The following is a 20,785-nucleotide window of genomic DNA, read 5'->3' as shown; positions in this document are numbered from 1 at the left end:
GAAAATTATGAGTCACTACTCAAAGAAATTGAAAAAGACACAAAGAAGTGGAAAGATATTCCATGTTCATGGGTTGGAAGAATTAACATCATCAAAATGAATATACTACCCAGAGCCATCTACAAATTTAATGCTATCCCCATCAAGATCCCAAGCACATTTTTTAGGAGAATAGAAAAAAATGCTACAAATGTTTATCTGGAACCAGAAAAGACCTAGAATTGACAAAACAATCTTGAGAAAAAAGAACAGAACTGGAGGCATCACACTCCCAGATCTCAAACTGTATTATAGGGCCATTGTCATCAAAACTGCTTGGTACTGGAACAGAATAGACACACTGACCAGTGGAATAGAATTGAGAGCCCAGAAGTGAGGCCCCACACCTATGGACATCTAATCTTTGACAAAGGTGCCCAGACTATTAAATGGGGAAAGCAGAGTCTCTTCAACAAATGGTGTTGGAAACAATGGGTTGAAACATGCAGAAGAATGAAACTGAATCACTGCATTTCACCAAATACAAAAGTAAATTCCAAGTGGATCAAGGACTTGGATGTTAGACCACAAACTATAAAATACTTAGAGGAAAATATTGGCAGAACTCTTTTCCGCATAAATTTTAAAGACATTTTCAATGAAACGAATCCAATTACAAAGAAGACTAAGGCAAGTATAAATTTATGGGACTACATCAAATTAAAAAGCTTCTTCACAGCAAAAGAAACCACTACCCAAACCAAGAGACCCCTCACAGAATGGGAGAAGATCTTTACATGCCATACATCAGATAAGAGTTTAATAATCAACATATATAAAGAGCTTGCCAGACTCAACAACAAGAGAACAAATAATCCCATACAAAAATGGGGGAGGACATGGACAGAATATTCACCACAGAAGAGATCCAAAAGGCCGAGGAACACATGAAAAAATGTTCCAAGTCTCTGATTGTCAGAGAAATGCAAATTAAGACAATAATGAGATATCACTTCACTCCTGTGAGAATGTCATACATCAGAAAAGGTAACAGCAGCAAATGCTGGAGAGGGTGTGGGGTCAAAGGAACCCTCCTGCACTGCTGGTGGGAATGTCAATTGGTCCAACTTCTGTGGAGAACAGTCTGGAGAACTCTCCGAAGGCTAGAAATGGACCTACCCTATGACCCTGCAATTCCTCTCCTAGGGATATATCCTAAGGAACCCAACACATCCATCCAAAGATATCTGTGTACACATATGTTCTTGGCAGCACAATTTGTAATAGCCAAAACCTGGAAGCAACCCAGGTGTCCAACAACAGATGAGTGGCTGAGCAAGTTGTGGTCTATATACACAATGGAATACTACTCAGCTGTAAAAAATGGTGACTTCACTGTTTACAGCCAATCTTGGATGGACCTTGAAAAATTCATGTTAAGTGAAATAAGTCAGAAACAGAAGGATGAATATGGGATGATCTTACTCTCAGGCTGTCGGTATGCTTCTAAAACCTCTTCTGTTTCATTTGGTTTAATCCCCCCTACTTAACACTATTCTATTTACATAACCACTTCATTCTATTTACATAACCACTGTATTCTATTTACATAACCACTGCAGGGCATTGGTTCAATCCCCACTGGTTCATGATATGTTTTTGCTCAGCCCCCTCTCCTTGTCACACTCTGATTTTCACCAGTCACTTTTCTCTCCATCCTCTCTGCGTCGCATCCTGTTCCCACCCTACTGGGCTAGTATATTTATAAGGACAAGATTGTTTGTAGTTTTGAGTTTAGCTTAGCTTGGTATAGATTGCGCTGCGTCCTGCATGAATAAAGAGATACTGCGTACAACCCAGCCATGAGTCCCAGGTTGTCTGTCTCCCGTCAATGAAGCTCAGCCCGACATATAGCACCCGAACAAGGGACTGACATAAGCCCTGAAACAGGGACCGGCACCGACGTGGGACCTAACCTGCCCATCGCCCAGATAAGTAAACTTGGCTACCCATCCGCCATGGGTTGCCTTTCTACTTATGAAGAGGTTTGCCAAAGCCTCTACTATTTCATCATGAGACAGTTACTCTGTCTCTGGAACATTTTGCTCTGGGCCACACTTCGGTTTCCTGACTGGGAACTTTGGTTTCTTGTGACCCTAATCATAGAGCTTGGGAGATGCACTGAGATTTCTCCTTAGACTTTCTGGATTTCCTCTCCCATGTTTCCTGAGGAAAAGGACTACATTTTGCTCTGGGCCACAATTTGGTTCTTTATGACCGTGATCGTAGACTTTGAGATATGTATGGGGATTTCCACTGGGACTTTCTGGACTTCTTCTCGCATGTTTCCCATGGAGAAGGACTACTCTAATTTGAGGAGCGTTCTCCAGTACCCTGGCAGTCCCCAAGAATGGAGACACGTGGTTAGTTCTACTCTCCTGATTGGATTCTTTCTTCGATGGGAAGATGCTTTTAAAAGTAGATGCCTGAAGCAATACAGCAGGAACAGTCAGAAGCACCCTAAATGGAATTTTGAAGAGCTTTTTGGACTAGGACGCCCTCCAGGGACTCTTGATGCTACATGGTGAGATCTGTTTCATAAGAGAGTGATTTGAATGACTGAATTTTTGTTTGACATTGACTTAAAAAAAAAAAAAAGCTAGATGCAGCCATGATTTCTAGAGACATGCAGAAATAATCCAAAAAAATGTTTTTTCCTCCTTTGATTTCTTTTTTTACGTCTTGGCATAAATCTGAAACGTTTAATCCTGAAACGGTATGAGTTATGGGTGGGGCAGATAGTGCAATGATTATGTTAATTATTCTCATGCCTGAGGCTTCTACCGTGATTCTTCTGTTTACCTTTCCACATTTTATTGAGTTTAAACTGTTTAAACAATCTTAAAATCATACTAGAAAGGACTTCCAATTATAATGGAGTTATCAATTATAGTAAACTTCTAATCTGCTACAAGTTTTGTTTGACAAGTAAGTGAATTTCAGCTGTCAAGTCTTCACATGAAAAAACATCTACTCAAATGGAATTCCCGGAATTCCATTTGGAACCCTGTTCTCTGACATCGCCCACAAGATGGAATGACTACAACACACCCCCGGAAACCAATGATGTGACCTGGCACGACCTGAAGAAACAGATTCACAGACTCCAAAGATCACTCTCCACAGAAAAGCAGAATTTTGGTGGCCAACATTCCCCATTGAGACAGACATGCAGCATTTCATCCCTTGGCATTTTCTTCTGTGGTCAGCTACTTTGGCCTGACACCTCCATCAGACTTACTGGTACACGCTGCTGTGTTTCTCAAAGACTAACTTCAGCCAATTGCCTTGAGACTTTATAGACTATGTCCCCTCGCCTGCAGGCTCTGTCCCCAGAGTCAAAAAACTCCCCCTCCTTATTAGGTTATGCCCACAGAGGCATGAAGCGCCGCAAGAGGCAAGAAATGCCCTTTCGCCTGCTAGACCTTGCCCTTTGAGGCAAGAAACATTCCCCTTGGCATCACACTGGTTATTGCTGCTCGCCTATTTTGTTTTCCATGTCTTATGCCAGTTCTTTTGAAAACGCCTGTACGATATAGATTTCTGTTCACCCCACAATCCTGATACTATGGCCATTAGTTAAAAAGAAAGGGGGAATTGTCAGTATGCTTCTAAAACCTCTTCTGTTTCATTTGGTTTAATCCCCCCTGCTTAACATTATTCTATTTACATAACCACTTCATTCTATTTACATAACCACTGTATTCTATTTACATAATCACTTCTTCTTCTAGCGTTTGCCCTTCTTCCATAGCCAGTCAACAGCATCAAGTTGAGCCTGATGTAAAGTTTCGAGACCTCCTTTGAATCTGGAGAGGTGGCAGTCTTTGACTATGTGGGTCATAGTCTGTCTGTAGCCGCAGGGGCAGTTCAGGTCGTCTCTGGCTCCCCAGCAATGGAACATAGCGGCGCACCGGCCATGGCCTGTTCGATAGCGATTGAGGAGGGCCCAATCATAACGTGCTAGGTCAAAGCTGGGTTGATGCTTGCAGGGGTCTGTGATGAGGTGTTTGTTCTTTACCTCAGCTGACTGCCAACTCTGTTTCCAAGAGTGTGGAACAGAGAAGTTCAGTGTAGGCGTAGGGGACCAGATTGGGTGACGAGACGTCAAGCGTTGGACAGGGTGGGCGAACATAACCACTATATTCTATTTACATAACCACTGCAGGGCATTGGTTCAATCCCCACTGGTTCATGATATGTTTTTGCTCAGCCCCCTCTCCTTGTCACACTCTGATTTTCACCAGTCACTTTTCTCTCCACCCTCTCTGAGTCGCATCCTGTTCCCACCCTACTGGGCTAGTATATTTATAAGGACAAGATTGTTTGTAGTTTTGAGTTTAGCTTAGCTTGGTATAGATTGCGCTGCGTCCTGCATGAATAAAGAGATACTGCGTACAACCCAGCCATGAGTCCTTGGTCGTCTGTTACCTGCCCGTGAAGCCAGCCCGGCGAAAACAACATCAGGCAGAAGTTGAAAAACAAGATCAGAAAAGAAAACACAAGCAGAACCTGAACTGGAATTGGCGTATTGCACCAAAGTAAAATACTCTGGGGTGTGTGGGTGGGGAGAATACAGGTCCATGAAGGATGATAAGTGACATAGTGGGGGTTGTATTGTTATATGGGAAACTGGGGAATGTTGTGCATGTACAAACTATTGTATTTACTGTTGAATGTAAAAAATTAATTCCCCAGTAAAGAAATAAATTTAAAAAAAATAATTCTGGCAACTTAGAAAATTTTCTAGTTAAAGGTGGCAGACTGGACATATACTTATTTCCTCAATTTATCACAGTGGTATAGAGAAAGAAAAAAAAGGAGATGAGGAGACAGTTCAACATATGTTAAGTATTGTTTTGATCAATAAAGAAAATGTTTGGGCTGGGCGGTAGTGCAGCGGGTTAAGCACACATGGCAAAAATGTATACAAAAGTCTGTGGGTGACTTCTAGGGAAATAAAAAATAAAACCTCACTAGCAGAAACAACTCTAGCAACCACTGGTTTCTTCTCAAAAATGCAATATAATCTATAAGATAACATAGGAGTTTCACTGACATGAAAATTACTGTAGTCATAAAAATATAAGAAACAGATATATACAATGAGTAGAAGAAGGGATCTATTAAGTTTTAGAGTGTTCGGGGCACTGGGTAGGCATAAGGTTGTGAAACCTAAAACTCCCACTATAAACACTGTAAATCATTCCATAGTACATTGTTCATTTACTCTGATGCCCATGTTCACCAGATAGCCAACTGGAAGTTTGACAACATCACAAATTATTTCTCCAGTTATGAGGCAGTAAGACATCACTACCAGACCATTCCTTGTCATGTTCAATGGTATATGCATCTGGGGTGACATCTTGAGCTTCAGGTTAGGACAGTTCAACACTAAGGAGATTTGGTACAAAATGTCCATGTTGATGGGATCAGGCGACACTTGGTCACATACCCCTTGAGAATAGCCAAAGCTATGTTCTCTGATTACAGTTCTTTTTTTTTTATTGTTGTTGTGGTTATTATTATTGTTTTTATTGATGTCATTGTTGTTGGGTAGGACAGAGAGGAATGGAGAGAGGAAAGGAAGACAGAGAGGTGAAGAGAAAGATAGACATGTGCAGACCTGGTTCACCACTTGCGTAGCGACCCTCCTGCAGGTGGGGAGACAGGGGCTCCAACCCGGATCCTTATGTGGGTCTTTGCGTTTTGCACCATATACACTTAACCTGCTGTGCTACTGCCCAACCCCCTGATTACAGTTCTTATTTACATTTGGAATCAATCAAGAGTGAGGGAACTAGCATAATAGTTATGCAAAAGACCTTCACACCTGAGGTTCTGAAATCCCAGGTTCAATCCACTACCATAAGCCAGAGCTGAGCAGCACTCTGGTAAAAATACATAAAGTAATAATAATCAAAACACTAATAAAAATAATCAAAATACTATTCTTTAGTTTACTCATTAATACATTCTTCTTAATTATTTGTTGTTGTTGTTGTTTATTTGTTTGTTATTTTATAACAGTCCATAGAGTGGACTATTATAACTGACTTCATTTCTTTACAGTTAGGTCAATAATTGGTTCCTGAATTTTGGCTTTTATTTTTTAAGCACACCTCTTTTTAAAATTTTATTTATTTTTATTTTATTGGCCAAGGCAGAGAGAAACTAAGAGAGGAGGGGAAGATAGAGGAGAGAGACAACTTCAGTAATGCTTCACCACTTGTGAAGCTTCCCCCTACAGATGGGGAGTGGGGGCTCAAACCTGGATCCTTGTGCATTGTAATGTGTGTGTTAAACCAGGTGCGCCACCACCTAACCCCTTATTTTTTGGCTTTTATAAATAATGTTTCTGTAAGGGGGGGGGGGAAGAAAAAAGCAAATAGCTGCTTGTCTGCCTTAGGGAAATGAAAATAGCCCAACAGGGAACTAATCTTTGATTCCTGCTGGGGCTCATGTGGAGTGGCTCCAACCGGGGCTGGGGGGCGGGGGGTAAGCCTCCGACCCTCCTTCACCAGCTCTAGTGGCTGCATGAATTCAGAAAGAGATGTTGGGGAACATTCTGGTACAAACATTCGTTTATTGGGAGAAGAGTACAGGTCTTTATACTGAGTTAAACAAAGAACATTTTCACATGTCAGAAATTACAGGTTTCTTAAAGGTCAGCTTGCCCCTATGGTAGGGGGCTGGTATGACAAGAATTGATGAGATACATAAAGGTCAAGACAATTAGTCTCCATAATGCAGGGGAGTTAATTATCCAAAGGCATTGGAGAGAAGCATAGGGGTTAAACCAGTATGGTGAGGTAGAGAAGAAGAAAAACAAAACTTGATGTAAATCACAGATATCAAAAGAGCACAAGGAAATAGAATTTGGAGGTCTCACATAGTCCCACAGAGTCCCAAATGTATCTTCTATATAAGATTCCCCACAGACCATCAAGAGCTGGCCACATTTATAGTTTACTGGCTACAACCTCATTTGTAGTTTGACTAACAAAAATAAACTGGAAAACTTCAGCTTTCCAGAGATAATAAATTGAAACAAGTCAGGGCTGTATTTTGTATTTCAACTCAGGCACAGGAACTACCAGGGAGGTGTGCTTCTTTTTCTTTCTTTTATTTTTTATAATTTTTAATATTTATTTACTTATTTTCCCTTTTGTTGCCCTTGTTGTTATTGATGTCATCATTGTTAGGACAGAGAGATATGGAGAGAGGAGGGGAAGACAGAGAGGGGGAGAGAAAGATAGACACCTGCAGACCTGCAGGTGGGGAGCCGGAGGCTCCAACCAGGATCCTTACTCCGGTCCTTGCGCTTCATGCCACATGTGCACTTAACCCGCTGCACTACCGCCTGACTCCCAGTGTGCTTCTTTTTTATTATCCCTTCTCCTCCCTTGTGCTGGGAAATTGTGCCGATGCAGTCACATCTGCCATGTTGTCCCTTCAGGCTACTGCTAGTTCCCGCGAGAGTTGGGACATTCTCGGAGTGCCTGTTCAGCCATGTTGTGCCCTCAGGGCTTGTCTATATCCCCGCGATATTTGGAGTGCTTTGGTTACTCCTCCCCCCTCCCATTCTCATGAGAGTTATTATCCTGTCCTGGAGTGCTATGGTTACTCCTCCCCCTTCCCATTCTTGCGAAAGCTACTCCTATAAAAGCCCTTCTTCTTCCGCACCTCACTCTCTTGCCAGCGCTTCACTCCGGTGTTCAGACGCAGGAAAGGTTACTGCATGAGGCGGCCATTTTCACTACCTCCACGTGGCCCAACCTGCCTCTCTAGCACCCAACTCTGAGGTGCCAGCGCAAATAAAGATTTGTGTTTCCTCTTTGCTCCGGACCCCCTCTCTCTCTTCTCCGCGGCCTGCGCACAACAACACCCTTGCTTTTCCATCCTCTACTTTGGCTAAAAACTATCTTTGCTAAGGTATCTTTAAGTTTATGGGTGACTGCAGGCAATAATTATACTGTATGAGCATCTTGGAGTAAGAGAGACAAGAAGGGAAGGGAAAGGACAGGAGATAGCTCACCTGACAGGACATTGCCTACTAGGGGTGAGGCCTTGAGTTAGAGTCCCAGCTCCACATAGGAAAATATGGACAGCACCAAAAGAGTTCCATGGGTAATGAAACAGTGCTGAGGTGTCTCTCCTTCATCACTCTTTGTTTTCTTCTCTCCCTCAAGAAAGAAAAGCAAAAAGATTGGACCCAGGAGGTTACTCAATAGTACTGCACATGTAGAAGGCCCTGAGTTCATATCTAACATTGGGAAAAAAAGGGGGGGGCAAATTCAAGCATGGCTTCCCAATATACTAGGTGAAGCTTCAAAGCTGTATCATCTTTCTCTGTCTTTCATATGTATATATATTCCCTTTTGTTGCCCTTGTTGTTTTATTGTTGTTGATGATGCCATTGTTGAATAGGACAGAGAGAATTGGAGAGAGGAGGGGAAGACAGAGAGGGGGAGAGAAAGACAACTGCAGACCTGTTTCACCACTTGTGAAGCGACTCCCCTGCAGGTCGGAAGCCAGGGACTTGAAGCGAATCCTTATGCCGGTCCTTGTGCTTTGTGCCACGGGCCCTTAACCTGCTGTGCTACCTCCCAAATCCCTGTCTTTCTCTTTTTAAACTGCTCCAGGCCGCTGATTGTCAAATGCAAATAATGACAACATTGAGATACCACCTCACTCCTATGAGAATGGCATACATCAAAAAGGACAGCAGCAACAAATGCTGGAGAGGCTGTGGGAACAGAGGAACCCTTCTACACTGCCGGTGGGAATGTAAATTGGTCCAACCTCTGTGGAGAGCAGTCTGGAGGATGCTCACAAGGCTAGACATAGACCTTCCATATGATTCCTCTCCTGGGGATATACCCCGAGGATTCCATATAATGCCCAATCAAAAAGATATGTGTACACCTATGTTCATAGCAGCACAAATTCATAATAGCTAAAACCTGGAAGGAACCCAGATGCCCAACAACAGATGAGTGGCTGAGAAAGCTGTAGTATATATACACAGTGGAATACTATGCAGCTATTAAGAACAATGAACCCACCTTATCTGACCCATCTTGGACAGAGCTAGAAGAAATTATGTTAAGTGAGCTAAGTTAGAAAGAATAAAGATGAGTATGGAATGATCCCACTCATCAACAGAAGTTGAGAAAGAAGAACAGAAAGGGAAACTAAAAGCAGAATCTGATCAAATTGAGAGTAGGGCACCAAAGTAAAAACCCTGTGGTAAGGGGGAGGGTGGACATTTGGCTTTGGGGGGGGGGAAGGGATAGGGGGGATGGGGCACAGTCTTTTGGTGGTGGAAATGGTGTTTATGTACACTCCTATTAAAGTGTAGTCATATAAACCACTAATTAATATGAGAGGGGAAAAATTGATTGTATGTCTCGAACTTTTTAAAACACAGACTGAGTCTTCTTAATACATAGGCTGAGTCTTTGATATGTGGACTCTCTCAAAAGTCTAGACCAGGTAGAACAGAAGCAACCAGTGGCACAGCTATGTACAAGATGCTGGATATTATACAGCAAACCCTAACAAAGGGACTTTTCAAAGTTAACCCAACTACCAAATAATGTGATGATAACAATAACTATTCATTGTCTTCTTGAACCCTAAGACAGCAGGAACCTCACATTTCCACTATAGAGCCTATATTTCCACCAGTCCTGGAACCTTAGGGTGGGGCCCACTTTCCTGCATGTTTCTCTCAATTCATATCAAATAATATTGCATCCACCGATCACAACCTAATCAACGTAACAAGTGCCACCTCAACATGCTTCACTTCAGACTGTGTCCAGAGACTTCAGGTGTGGAACGACAACCCTTCAGCTTCATCACTCAGGTGAGACCTTTCCTTTCATAGTATTCTCTAATTCCACTCCAGGTGGTCCACTCCCCAATAAAGTCCCCAAACCTAAATATAGACTAGGTCCCCTGAGATAGAGCATATGTTCACACGTGTGTATAAACCAAAGAAAAACATATACCTGAAAGCAGAAGTACAAAAGAGTCTGCAGTGAGTACCCCCCAACACTTCATCTGCACTATTCCAGCCTTTATGTCCATGATTGTTCAACAATTTGTTTGGCTTTGTATGTTAACTCTCCTTTCAGCCACCAGGTTCCGGATGCCAGCATGATGCTGACCAGACTTCGTTGGACTGACGATCACACCAATGTATCCTGGAGCCCTGCTTCCCCAGAGACCCACCCCACTAGGGAAAGAGAGAGGCAGACTGGGAGTATGGATCAACCTGTCAACGCCCATGTTCAGCAGGGAAGCAATTACAGAAGTCAGACCTTCCACCTTCTGGATCCCACAATGACCCTGGGTCCATACTCCCAGAGGGATAGAGAATGGGAAAGCTATCAGGGGAGGGGAGGGGATATGGAGATCGGGTGGTAGGAATTGTGTGGAGTTGTACCCATCCTATCCTATGGTTTTGTTAATGTCTCCTTTCTTAAAAAAAAAAAAAAAAAAAAAAGTTGGCCTGAAGCTGTAATACCTGAGTGATGACAGGAAGAAGAAAGGGAGGGAGCAATGAAGGAGGTGATTTTCTATTTGTTTTGTGGGTGAGTAGATGAAACAGGAGAAAGAACAATTAAAAAGATGGATAGACAATAACTAAAAAGAAGAAAAGGTAAGAGATTTATATATATGCACCAATTGCTAGAGTTAATGTTTAAGCATCTTTTGAAAGTACAGCAATTAAAGACACTATCTCACCACCCATGATTGTAAATAACACCAGCTTTATACTCCTGGAAACACTGTTGCTAAATTAAGAGGGAGAAAATTCAGAAGGTGAACATCATGAGTTTTTTATATATGTAGTTTCCTTAATTATGGTAATACCTTAGTTTCCAATTGGCTCAGCATTTTTATTTCCAACTTAAATTTTTTCCTAACGGGGCCATCACTGCTACCTAAGTGCTTTATCCTGTGCCAACAATAACTAAATAATCACCTTTAGAAAACAATAATCAGGTGGTCCGGGAGGTGGCACAGTGATAAAGCTTTGGATTCTCAAGCATGAGGTCCTGAGTTCGATCCCCAGCAGCACATGTGCCAGAGTGATATCTGGTTCTTTCTCTCTCCTCCTATCTTCCTCGTTAATAAATAAATAAAATCTAAAGAAAAGGAATGAAAAGAAAAGAAGAGAAAAGAAAAAGAAGAATCAGGAATGGTCAATGAGAGCAGAAAAGCCCAGTCTACGCTTAGATTTTATCCAGACTCAAAGGCTGGATGCTGCATGTGTTGTTGAGCGTGAAACTGCTTTTAACAAATTCTAAAGAGAGCTGCTGTTTCAAAGCTTCTAAGTCAGGGTGGGGGTAGATAGCATATTAGTTATGCAAAGAGACTCTCATGTCTGATGCTCCAAAGTTCCAGGTTCAACCCCCCCACACCACCATAAGCCAGAGCTGAGCACTGCTCTGGTAAGAAAAACAAACAAACAAAAAAAAAAAACTTCTAAATCAGACAAACTCTTCATCGAATCTGAGACTGCTCAGTCTTCCAATTTAATTTATCCTCAAGTCTTTAATCAGCTAATCTTAAATTTTTCCTTTGAATTTAACTTTCTGGCTTTAAGTAGCTACTTACTCCCTATAAAGGAAAAAGAACTGGGTCGTGGTAGTAGACAGTATAATGGTTATGCAAAGAGACTCCAAAGCCTGAGGCTCCAAAGTTCCAGGTTCAATACCCCACACCACCATAAAACAGAGCTGATCAGTGCTCTGGTAAAAATAAATAAACCAGGGAGTTGGGCAGTAGCGCAGCGGGTTAAGTGTAAGTGGCGCAAAACAACAACCGACACGAGGATCCTGGTTCAAGCTCCAGCTTCCTACCTGCAGGGGAGTCGCTTCACAAGCTGCAAAGCAGGTCTGTAGGTGTCTATCTTTCTTTCCCCCTCTGTCTTTCCCTCCTCTCTCCATTTCTCTCTGTCCTATCCAACAACAACATCAATAATAACAACAATAAAAAAACAAGGGCAACAAAAGAGAATAAATATTAAAAATAAATAAATAAACCAAAAAAAAAGGTACTAAATTGAAAGATAATCAACTGTTTCCAGCCAACAGACTATCCTATTAATACAAGGAAACAAATGGTTTGTAATATTCATCATCACCATCAATGTAAGTCATTTATAATACTCCACTCATTTATAAGATGCTCTTGTATACTTGAGATTATCCATAATATTCAACTTCAATATTATTTGATAGCTCACAATGTGAGAGTAAGTGCCAAAATATATTGTTACCCTCAGTCAGCATACAAAATATACTGGGTTGGAGTTACTTCTATGGTTTACAAAGCAGGAGTGAGTTTCTAGTTTCTCTCAAACAAGTCTCGAAGTTCCCATGGGTAGGGAGCATAAAAAATGAAAATGAGTCGGGGTTTTTTGTTTTTTTTTCTCCAGGTTCTCTCACTTCCAGCACTTTTCCTTTGTCAGCATAGGTGATGAACAGTCCATGAAGGATCTCTCTCCTGAACCACCATGTGACCATCTACTTTGTTAAGTGGGTCGGGTCCCCTTCTCTCTCTCCTTTTATATAACTCTCTTTTCTAACATGTTTTTGTGTCCAATAAAGTTTAATTTACCTGAGGGAAAAAAAAAAAAAACAGTCCATGAAGCATATACCTTCATCCTGGCTTTCCTGAGCCCTAACAGTAGTATTGAAAAAGAAAAAGGCTTATCACACCACTGGCTGGTTAGCCCACTGGTCAAGGGCATGACAATGCTAGAGCTAAAGACCAGACACAGTGGTCCAGGAGGTGGCACAGTGGATAAAGTACTGGATTCTCAACCATGAGGTTCTGAGTTCAATCCCTGGCAGCAAGCACATGTACTAGAGTGATGTCTGGTTCTTTGTCTCTCTCCTATCTTTCTCATAAATGAAATTCTTTAAAAAAAAAAGAAAGAAAGAAAGAAAGAAAGAAAGAAAGAAAGAAAGAAAGAAAGAGAGAAAGAAAAAGACCAGACACAGCCTGGTCATGTCATTCTACCAGCAAGGGCCTGAGATATTGACAAATTTATGTTCTACCACTCATAAGATTATTTTTTGTATTGGCTGGTATCAGGTGCTAGCAATGAAACCAAGGCCTCAAACGTGCAAATCAGGTGCTCTACCACTGTGCACGTCTCCACTGCAACCTCAGATACAATTAAGGTCACTGACCTTAAAATAGATCTTTAGAATTGTTCTAGCCTACTATGTAAGTTTATTTTTTTTTAATTATCTCTATTTATTTATTGGAGAGAGACAGGTAGAAATTGAGAGGGAAGGTGGTAATAGAGAGGGAGAGAGACAGAGAGACACCTGCAGCCCTGCTTCACCACTTGTGAAGCTTTCCCCCTGCAGGTGGGCACCAGGGGCTACCCTGGGTCCTTGCACACTGTAACATGCGCTCAGCCAGGTGTGCCACCACCCGCCCCCCTATATGAGTCCTTTAAAAGAGAGAAGTTTCAGAGCCAGAGAGAGAGGAGAGTGGTTATGCAAAAGACTTGTTTGTGCTTGAGACTCTTAAGGTCCCAGATTTAACCCCAACAACACCATAAGCCAGAGCTGAGCAGGGCTCTAGTAAAAACAAACAGGATTCCCCGCCTCCCCACCTGCAGGGGAGTAGCTTCACAAGCGCTGAAGCAGGTTGGCAGGTGTCTACCTTTCTCTCCCCCTCTGTCTTCCCCTCCTCTCTCCATTTCTCTCTGTCCTATCCAACAACATCATCATCAACAACAACAATAACAACTACAACAATAAAAAAACAAGGGCAACAAAAGGGAATAAATAAAAATTAAAAGAAAAGAATATTTAAAAAAAAATAAAACAGGATTTTCTCCATCTGGCAACAGACAGGGAAGTCAGAAGATATGGGACATGATAGAAAAATCCTACTACTGACTCTAAACATAGAGGGGGTAATGTGGAAAGATATAGATAACACCTAGAAGCTGACAGCAGTCTCCAGTGATAACCAGCAAGAAAATGGGGATTTTAGTTCTACAGCTGCAAGGACTAGGTTCTACTAACAACCAGCAAGAGCTAGGAAACAAATTCTTCCTCAGATGAGAATTGCACTCACGTGGCTACTTAAGGTGGATCTAGTAAGACCCTAATAAAAGTTAATAAATGGGGGCTGGGGGTTTCATACCTGGTTGAGTGCACGTTACAGTGAGCAAGGACCCAGGTCCCCACCTGCAGGGGGAAAGCTTTGTAAGTGGTGAAGCAGGGCTGCAGGTGCCTCTCTGTCTCTCTCTCTCTCTCTATCTTCCCCTTCCCTCTCAATTTCTGGCTATATTTATCTAATAAATAAAGATAATACAAAAAAATTTTTAAAGCTAACAAATGAATACCTGTCTTAAACCAGTAAGCGATGCATTCGATAGCAATAGAAACTAATACAATGAGAACATAAGTGAATGTCAACTGGCATTATGAAATATAACGAAGAGTCTAATGATGGGGCAGGGAAGTGGTGCACTAGATTGAGTGCACATGTTACAGTGTGCAAGGACCCAGGTTTAAGTCCTGCGTCCCCATCTGCAGGGGGAAAGCTTCATGATCGGTGAAATAGAGCTATCGGCGTCCATTTCTCTTTCTTTTAAAAATTTATTATTGGATAGAGACTGTAAGAAATTGAGAGGGGTGAGGGAGATAGAGAGGGAGACAGACAGACACCTGCAGCTCTACTTCACCCATGAAGCTTTTCCTTCTCAGGTGGGAACCAGCAGATTGATCTAAAAAATAATATTAAAAGAAGTGAATTTTCAATCTTTATTTTAAGTCTAACAAAGATCACTGCAGCAAGAAAGTCTAATGAATCATATGAGTAGGTATCTGAAAAAAAAAAAAAAACAGAGGCACATCATGATAAGACTGAAAGTAAATGGAGGAAGGATTGCCAATGTATACTTCTTCCTGGGGACTGTGGTTAAGACAATCAAAGATCAAAAGCATGACTCATAATTTCATGTTTCTGCTTATGTTTATAAAACTTAAATCACGTTGTGGTGGGCATTCTAAGGGAAATGGAAAAGTCATCAAACAGTTTTAGTCTGGGTGAGGGAGACAATGCAGAAGTGAGGGCTGACCTTTATGTCAAAAGCCCCTTTGGTTGTACTGAATAGACTCAATTCACACTACTCTCCAAAGCTTAGTACTGATCTGGTCTGACAGTCTATCACACTCATATTAACTAATTCATATTTTAGCAGGGGTAGATAGCATAATGGATATGTAAAGAGATACTCATGCCTGAGGCTCCAGAGGTCCCAGGTTCAACCCCCTGCACCACCATAAACCAGATCTGAGCAGTGCTCTGGTAAAAAATAATAAATAAATAAATACTAATATTTTAAAAAGCTTTTAAGCTTCAGGTAGACCTGAAGTGCTCTGTGTAAGGCACAGACACAAAATGCATTCAGACAACCATAACAACGATCATATAAATATTACCATGCAAAGATTAAAGAAAACAATGCTACAGGTCAAAGAAATGCAATGAGGTTGGGAAAAGGACGCAAATTTCCCTATTCCATCCTAGTAAGAAGCAATCCATCAGTGTGACAATCCATAAGAAATTGCCATTTGCCAGACATCCATAAGAACCTTAAGAAACTCACCTCGTAAATTCAGGGCATAGTATTTTTTTTTCCTGAGACATAACCTTTTTGCGGCCCTCTGATTCCCATTATTCAACCAGAATGGTTGGAAAGTGCTGGCGATAGTGAATCTCGCTTTAATGAGTAACTGGCTACCATCACCTGCTGTTCCACCTGCTCTTACTCTTCGTCATCTTCAGGCTCTCTCTCTCTCTCCCTCTCCCTCTCCCTCTACCCCCCCCCCTTGACCGTGCATCTGTTCATCTTCTGTCACAGAGAACATACGAATAATCCCTGCTTTTTTCTTTTTCAGAATAGTACCAGGAGACTACAGCTGCACGCTTACCTTCCTTCTGTAGTCACAAAATGATCACTGTTACAGCTCCGGCGCGGCGCCCCACTCTTCCCTAGTCAGGTAGGGCCGCGGAGTCACACAGCTCAAGTGGAGTGGCAGCCCCGGGGGACCCCAGTCCTCCCTCCACTGGGGCTTCTGACGTTGCTCAGAAAGCGCGCGCCGGTGATTCAGCGCCTTTCCGCGGCTGCGGTTACCCCGGCAACACGCGCGCACGCGCAATTCTTTCCCAGGGGAGGTGGGCCCGCGGTAGCACCAATCTAGCTCATTGCTAGAACTAAATATTACGATGAGCACCTGGACGAAAGACTCCCACTCTTCAAAGCACTAAGCAGATGGCTTTCGGGAAGCAGGAAGACCTGCATGCCTGCCTTTTTCTTACTACCTCTCCTTATCCCCAGCTCAAATCGGCCAGGAGCGCACTACCTGTGTCAGAGACCCTTTGAAAATGTGTCCCAATCATGCATTAAATCACACTTGCAGTGGGAGCCTCTTTGGGCTCTACTAGATTTGAAGCACGTATTGATTTTAAACTAGGCGTGGAAACAGGTGCTTGGAGAAAGCCAGATCCACTTCATGCTTCCAGTTTAACATCAGGTAATTCATGTATTTAGACAAGACATGTCTTTCGAAAACCGATGATCTGAACCACTGAATGGGGACTTTTCTTAACGTTTATTACTTTTCTTATAAAAGATGCCAAGGCAACTTCGTATAGGAACCAACATAGGTCAGAAAGGGAGCCAGGGAATTTCTGGGGCATTTCTTGCTCAGGGCCATAACTATGAGGCATAGGGCAGTGCTTAGGGCACTGATAATCATGCCCCTAACCCACTACTCACCTGTGCAGGACTGAAAATTATTTTAGATGAAAATGATAAAGGTGGGCTGGGGAAATAGCATAGTGGTTATGCGAAAAAGCTTCTCATACCTGAGGCACCGGTGGCCCCAGGCTCAATCCCTTGCACCACCATAAACCAGAGATGAGCAGTGCTCTGGGTAAGAAGAGAGGAGAGGAGGGGAGGGGAGTATAGGGGAGGGGAGGGGAGAGAGGGGAGGGGGAAGGGAGGGGGGAAATGATAAAGGTAGTTCTGCCTTTGATCAAATTGAAAGGATAGACATAAATACAGAAGCAAAGTTAACAAGAAATACTGCTTTTTAAAAAATTAAATCTTTTTTTTCTATTTATTATTGGATAGAGACAGAAATAAATTGGAAGGGGATGGACATAGAGAGAGGGAAAGAAAAAGAGACACCTGCAGCCCAGCTTTACTACTTGTGAAGCTTTCCCCCTGCAGGTGGGGACCAGGGGCTTGAACTGGGGTCCTTACGCATTTTGAAGTGTGCCCTTAACCAGGCACACCACCTCTTGGCCCCACCTATGGCATGAACCTTCTATGTGACCAAATACTGCTCTTACCAATGATGCCCCATTTGCTTTGCTATTCGAACCCATATTTAATGATACGCAGTTGCTACTCTCATTGCTTCAGTGTCAGTAATCACAAAATCTATTTCTCCCTATCTGCATGTGAAACAGTAACCAACAGGAACTAATCTTCAAATTTTAATACACTCCTTAAAATTCTTAGAAGGTAACCCAGACCACTTCTTCCCCTTCCTGCATGACTAAACCTGAGTTAGTCAGACAACAGGCTGGTTCTTAGTGGTCCTCAAGATTATTTAATTGTGGACTGGGGGAATAACTCACTGGGTAGGATGTCTAACTTGTCACAAATAAGGAAGCTCGGGCAGGTCTGTGCTGTGGCTTCTCCCCCTCTTATCACTCCATCTGAATAAGCAGCCTCAGAATGATAGAATTAGGCATACTAGAGTCCCCAGCTCATTAATTAATTAATTAATTAATTAATTAAAATTATGGGCTTAGCCCATAATGTTCAATTTGAAATTTTGTATATCAACTCATAACTGTTACAATGAAGAGCAATTTTCACACAGAACATATGAATATATCTGTTCTGGCACTGTGACAGTACTGATCTGGCTCAACCCCACACAAATATCAATACAAGGTCTTTCACTCCCCATCAACCTTCAGTGCTTCTGATTGAGCTCCAGCCGCACATGGTATGAAGGATAAACTGAGATATCTTTAGCAGAGTTTTTCTGACTTCGTTTGCTTTTGTTTATAAGCTTTTGGTGAGGACATTTGTCTCACTAAGTTATATGCAGTTAGAATGGAACAACTTCATTTTGCAGGCAAGAGAAACTGATTTAGCAAGATTCAAGTACATTCCAATCAAAGGCAGAAATGGTGCTTAAGCTACTGGAATGTAAGATTCTGAATCAGAATTTCACTCAAAAGTTATAATGCTGGAAGACTTTTAAGATCCAAAATAAAAAATAAATAAAACAGTCTTGTGATACTGCAAATTTCTGGGCTCCCCTGGCCGTTAGGGAGACAGAGGTCGGAGTAGCCCCTTGGGGATCCTGGGGTAGCTCTGCTTGCCGAGGGCAAAGTGTGCAGAGAGATAGGGCACTGAGCTCTGGGAAAGCCTCAGTGGGACAATTCATTTATTGAAAGAAAAAGCAGGTAAATATATCCATAGCGCAGGGTGGGGGCGAAGGTTGAGGTGACCATTAACCCAAACACAGAGTAACAGAATACATAGTCACATTTTGACCAACAGACTATTTGATCACAAGTAAAAGGTTACCACACAAGGTTTGGTCACAAGCTTTACAACATACATTTTTCCAGAGATAAATTGCAGGCACTTTGGGGGGGGGGGCAGCTGAGTAATCAGGATGTTTGCTGGCAGTGTTTAGGTTAACCACACATGGTAATCCATGGTTTTTGCTTTAAGGGGAGAGGAGAGGCATGTGCAGAAAGGTAGCCCCCATTCCAGAGAAGCCATCCATCATTAATTCAGGAGGTCAGAGGAACCTGCCCTTGTCTCCACCCGAAGGGAGAGCTGGGGGTCAACTCGCTTTGACCTCATGGAAACAACGGCGTGAACTTCCCGGGACAGTGGGCCCCACTTTCCAACAATATACTATTACATACTTTTAAAGAATTATTCTATTATTGAAATCATATGAAAGAGAGAAGTTAGAGCACCACTCCAATACATGCACCAGAGTTCAGGCAGGAAAGCTCAGGCATACAAATCCTATCTCCTACCTGTGGAATCATCTTGATAATTATCTTTCATTTATAGCCTTTCACTCATTTTTTTTTCTTTTTTTCTTCATTGTGATATGGTAGTTTACTTCCAATGTACCCATTCTTGTAAATGACTAAGAAATATTTTTTTAGTGCCTCTATAATATGTGCTAAGAATTGTACTAGCATAAATTTCCATTTTACTTTTAATGACTAAAAGTGTTACAACTAGAGGTTCAGCAGGATCAATAACCTAGGTTTGAGCCTGGCCTCAACTATAACTTTTGTGGTGTCATTTTCTTTGCCTTTCTCTGTTTCTATCTTTCTATCTGAAATGCCAACCTAGAGTGGTGAAGCTGAAGTATAACCAAAATAAATACACAAATAAATAAAATTGTGGCTACTATAAAAAAATTTTCCATTGCCACTACAAAAGGAATAATATTACATATAACTTCATACCAGAGCACTGCTCAGCTCTGGCTTATGGTGGTTCCAAAGATTGTACCTAGGACTTCCATTTCCTCAGTCATAAAGTCTTTTTGCTTATATTATACTATCTCACTAGCCTTCAGTTTACTTTTTTAAAATATTTATTTATTCTATTTATTTATTCCCTTTTGTTGCCCTTGTTGTTTTATTGTTACAGTCATTATTATTATTGACATCATTGTTGTTGTAGGGTAGGACAGAGAGAAATAGAGAGAGCGGGGAAGACAGAGGGGGAGAGATAGACACCTGCAGACCTGTTTGTTTCACCACTTGTGAAGCAACTCTCCTGCAGGTGGGGAGCCAGGGGTTCGAACCAGGATCTTTACACTGATCCTTGCGCTTTGCGCCACGTGCGCTACCGCCCAACTCCCTACTTTTTAATTTTTTTAAAATATTTTATTTATTTATTTATGAGAAAGATAGGGGAGAGAGAGAAAGAACCAGACATCACTCTGGTACATGTGCTGCCAGGGATTGAACTCAGGACCTCATGCTTGAGAGTCTAGTGCCTTAGCCACTGCACCACCTCCTACTTTTTTAAGAAAAAAAAAATTATTAATGAGCGAGATAAAGATTGAGAAAACTACAGCATCACTCTGGCACATGTGATACTGGAGATTGAACAAGGAACCTCAAGCTTGAGAATACAACGCCTTATCTACTACACCACTTCCCAGGCCACACAACTACCTTTAAAAAAAGATACATAGATTTATTTATTTAGAGAGAGCATTACTTGGCACATGCAATGACAAAGATTAAGCCAGAAGCTTCATACGTGATTGTGCAATGCCTTATCCACTTCACCATCTCCCAGGTCACAGAGCTTACCTGTGTAAGATCAAACTTGGGACCACACATGTATTTCGAGTCCATTCCATTCCTCTAGCCACTAAGCCACCTCTTGGGCCATCAATTTATCCTTCTTTAGGGGTTTTAATTTTGCCACCCCTGATAAAAACAAAGTATTGTCATGCTGTATTCTAATTATTTCACTGGATTTCCATTCTTACACGAAGGAAGGCAATATATTTTGGTAATACTTGGTGGCGTGAGAAACAAGATGGAAAGCTAAGTGAAGCAGCAACAGTAAAAACTAGAAACAGGAAGCAAATAAAACCCTTAATCCCAC

Source organism: Erinaceus europaeus, chromosome 4 (genome assembly GCF_950295315.1).
Source record: "Erinaceus europaeus chromosome 4, mEriEur2.1, whole genome shotgun sequence".
NCBI classification, from domain to species: Eukaryota; Metazoa; Chordata; class Mammalia; order Eulipotyphla; family Erinaceidae; genus Erinaceus; species Erinaceus europaeus.
Note: the sequence above shows the minus strand (reverse complement) of the source record.